General features: G+C 46.1%; 1 long non-coding RNA gene across 1 annotated transcript in view; it reads right to left on the minus strand.

Moving 5' to 3' along the window:
- Positions 1–4,146: 4,146 nt before the first annotated feature.
- LOC109293970 overlaps positions 4,147–4,243 on the minus strand; it is a 21,972-nt gene continuing 21,875 nt past the window's right edge. Inside the window, exon 3 of the long non-coding RNA XR_002096435.1 lies at positions 4,147–4,241. This is a non-coding gene — a long non-coding RNA (uncharacterized LOC109293970). The remainder of the gene's footprint in view (positions 4,242–4,243) is intronic.

Raw genomic sequence — 4,243 nt, forward strand, 5'->3', positions numbered from 1 at the left:
GGGGGGGGGGGCAGCAACCTGCTCCCCCCTGGAGAGGGCTCATTAGATTTTGGTCAGGATTGCTTTGTCCTCCCTTGCCATCTCTCTCCTCTCAGCCTTCTCAAAGGACAGGGAGAAGGTGAGAGGGAAACGGGGAGCAGCACTCCCAAGGCAACTCAGAGTAATCTGTTCAGCTATCTCTAGGCCTCTGCAGAATCAAGTGTATTCAAAGAAAGCATCATTACAGGAGAACTTCTTTTCATCCAAATCCAAGAAATTTGCAATACTTCCTTCTCCTACACTAGCTATTGGTATGTCCTCATAAGATGGGTCTCGGCTACCTCAGGGAGTCGCCCTAGCAGGGAACTGCTAATCAGCCAAGGCCAGGGTTTCAAAAAGCACTCTGCTCCCTATAGAGAGGCCAGAAGTGTTATGCAGCAGATGGCTATCCTCAGATATATTATTGAGGTGCCTGAATGGGAGGCCAACCAACCTGAAATATGGGCCCTGATCAGCTTTGTCTCCAGCCTGGGAAGCTACTGCATTTCCCCCCGTCCCGGTTAGCTGCAAACCACTCCCATGCCCTGAAATCAAGCAGGAGCAAGTACAAATCAGAATTTTTTTGTTCCTCATCTTTATTTTTTTTTCCCACAATAAACTGAATTGCAATCAATTCAATTGAGAAATCACAATAAAGCTAAAACAGTAAACCCATTTTTGTTTTACTCAACAATGCCATTGGTAGTCAACTGGTGAATACATTTTTTTACAGTACAGCCATTGCCAGCAAATACAATACAATAAGATAAAACAACAATTCACAATATGATCCCAAGGTCCCTTGAGTAATCCCTTGATAGTCCCCTCAGTATTATTACTATCAAGCAACTGCTGTTGTATAATAAGTATGAGTATTCCCTTTCTCCAATCACATGTAGTATGTCACTAGATGTGGGATGGATGGAGGGCTGCATGGTGGGAGGGAGGCAGCCAGCCAGCCAGGCAGCCTGGTTACTGGCCCTTCCTGGTTACTGGGCTTGTCCCAGCAGTGTTTTATTTTTGGTCTATATGGCATGCATGGCCAATGGGGGATGGGTGGAGTGGTTTTTGGAGAGCTGATGACTGCACGACTTTTATACTGTTATGGCATTACTGGAAAGTTGTAGGGTAGAGGGTTATCAGATGGAGGAAGTGCTAGTGCTCAGCCAGCATTTCTTGCAAGAAACAAGACTAAACAAACCAACTCTATAAAGACTTTAGCAATGCATTACACTGTTCTCCACCAGAGGCTGGTTAGGTAGGTGGGTGAGTGGGGGAGAGGGAAGGAGGGAGGCAGGCAGGCATCCTGAGCCCCTTCCTGGTTACTGAACATGTTGCAGCAGGAAGATGGCTGGGCAAAAGGGGGGGGCAGGCATGGTCCCAAAGGGGCCCCTTCAGGTGGGGACCCCCAGGCATGGTCCTGAAGGGGCCCCCTCAGGTGGAGATGCATGGCCTGAATCAGCTTGCTGCCTGCGTCAGCCATGCTAATATCCAGTACATAGTAACTTTCAAATTTTTGCTGGACACAATGCTTAGGGAGGAAGGAATGGGGGAGAGGGAGAAGGACTCAGGCAGGCAGGTGCTGTTTTATGGAGGTTTTACAATATTTTATATTGTAAAGGTGTGGGGGAGGAAAACCCTCCTTCTGTTATATTACTTTCTGTTAATCTTATTTATTTAAAATCTTCCTTCCTTCTACAAGTCAGAGAAGAAACTCAAGGAGACAGAAGCCTCAAGGAAACAAAGTGGTGGGTGGGTGGAAGTCACAAGACATGTTCCCCAGTCAGAATTTGTGGGGACATGGCTAGTAACCAGGAGGAGGCCAAGAAGACTATGAAATGGGCCTGCAGAATCATACCTGAGCTGATACTCAGGCCAAAGCCAGTAAAGAAAACTCAGCCTCCTTTTGTGGCCAGGAACCATTCGAAAGTTACAGGGTGCAATGGAGAGGTGTAAGGTAGAGGTAGGCAAGTGGGGTGAAGAGCCCACAGGTATGGGCCTACAACCGGGACCCTGGGAGGGAATTTGCTGGAGGTCTTGGTCAGCAACCAAGAAGAAAGCCTCCACATTTGTGGTGAGCAACAATCCTCTAATTTCAATTCCATAATACACTCATTAGCAAACAGGGCCAGCAACCAAGAGGAGGGCTATAATAATATGAAATGGATCTGTGGAACTTGTGCAACTCTTCTATACTCAAACTGAGACTCTGGCCAAAGTCTGTGAAGAAAGCCTCTACAATTCAAGTAGTACACAGAAGAGAAGCCTCAGCAGTACTTGTAGCCAGAAACCAGGAGGAGGGCAAGAATAATATAAAATGGACCTGCAGAACTTGTGCAATAATTCAAATAGAAGAGAAGCCCTAGAAGTACTCATGGCCATAAACAATTCAAATATTAAAGTGTGCAAAGGCAATTCATTATTCTTAATAATTCATAATTCTTAATAATGTCCGCATTTACTTTAGTACACATTCATTACGCATTTCTTTACGTGCTTATTTACAACAACAGTTGCTTGATAGTAGGCTAGTGAGGGGACTGTCACTCAATGAACATGAGTTCCTTCAATGATACGCTTTATACTGTGTAGTGTCCTATTGAAAATAGCCTCAGCTGCATTTGTGTCCTGGCCAGCAACAAAGAGGAAGGAGAGAAGAAAGCCTTGCCCTCCTCCTGGCATGGCATCAGGCTCAGAATTTGGTACTTTTCCACAAGCCAGAAGGCCCAGCCACAGGAATAGAGGGACCTAGGGAAGAGCTTGCTCATTATTATGGCTAGCAGCCAGGTGGGCATCCCCCCGCCTCCATGGGGAAGAGGCAGGGAGGGCAAATAATCACCTGCCTTATGTTCACTATCTGCTTTCTCATCATAAGGAATCGAACTGCAATTGCAAATCTATATAACATAAGTCTATATCGTATATATTGGCCATATATATATATGGTGGAGACCCAGGATGTGTGGTATGCATGCTGCAACAGGCAGCTGGGGGGGTGTAAAGGCAGACCTACCTGCTTTGAAATTCTGTGATAAGGAATTGAACAATTACAATTATTGACCATTAATAAATCATCATTAATATTAATATTATTACAAACACTTATTAATATATCACTATTGGAATTAATAGTATTATTGTCTCCTATTATTAGTATTACCTGTCATATTATAAGTCCATAAAGTCTATAGGATGAAAGCCAACTATAATTATAATGCATAATAGTTCAGCTGTTGAGAGAATCCTGAAGGAAGTGTTGTCATCCTCTTCATCTTCTCTTTCTTCCTTTCTTTTTTGCCTCTTGTCACACCAACAGGGATCAATCAGCCTGCAGCTAGCAGTGGAAGCGGATCTAAAAACCAGAGGGAGGGAAGGAGGACAGAAAGAGCATTGGCATTTGTATTGGTTCCTCTTGTGCACCTTGCATACCTTCTTTCATGCCCATAAAATTCCACCAGCCCCGTTTACAATACATTCCACCTAAACAATGCATCCCCCGCAACCGGAGATGACCCTATCAGGGTGCAGGGCAGTGGCGGATGGGGCGGCCACCCCAGGCACGGACACGAAGGGGGAGCCATCAGCTGGTCCAGGGTGTGCAGGATTGAGGGCGGCAGCACCCCAGTCTTGTCCCCCAGGCCCTGGAGACCCACAGTACACCACTGGTGCAGGGGCTTGGGCAAATTAACACCTCCCCACACAGTGCCAATCCAGTGTACTGCAGTGGTAGTGGGGGGCAAGGGGAGTTGGCAAGTGTCTTGATGCCACCCTGTGTACCTGTGTAAGAGAGATTGCCAATCCCTCCCCCCCAGTCCTATGCAGCAAGCGACAGAAAAAACGAACAGAGAAATGAATTCAAACAATGAACGAAATCAACCTTTGCAACCAAGCAGTGTAAGGGTGGATATGAAGGTAGACACATGAAGCCAGGGAACCATGAGTTTTTATTATTTGCAACACACTATGATAAGCAATTACTTGTGCTTCTTTGCCTTCACCCCACCATCACTCGGAACTGCCCCTGTCTCTCTGAAACACAATGGCACCCTGCTGGCAGTCGTATGGCCCTCCCGTGACCCACTGAGTTAGGGGGAACAGGCTTGGCTGTAATTTTCTGTTCTGGTTTTCCCTGCACAGAGGCAATCTGAGCAGACTGACTTTTCCTTTTCAGGCATGGTACCTGTTTATTTAAGAGGTAGTTCTGCACACTCTGAAAGGCATCACT

Source organism: Gavialis gangeticus, unplaced genomic scaffold (assembly GCF_001723915.1).
Source record: "Gavialis gangeticus isolate Ggan-Ray unplaced genomic scaffold, GavGan_comp1, whole genome shotgun sequence".
In the NCBI taxonomy this organism is placed as follows: Eukaryota; Metazoa; Chordata; order Crocodylia; family Gavialidae; genus Gavialis; species Gavialis gangeticus.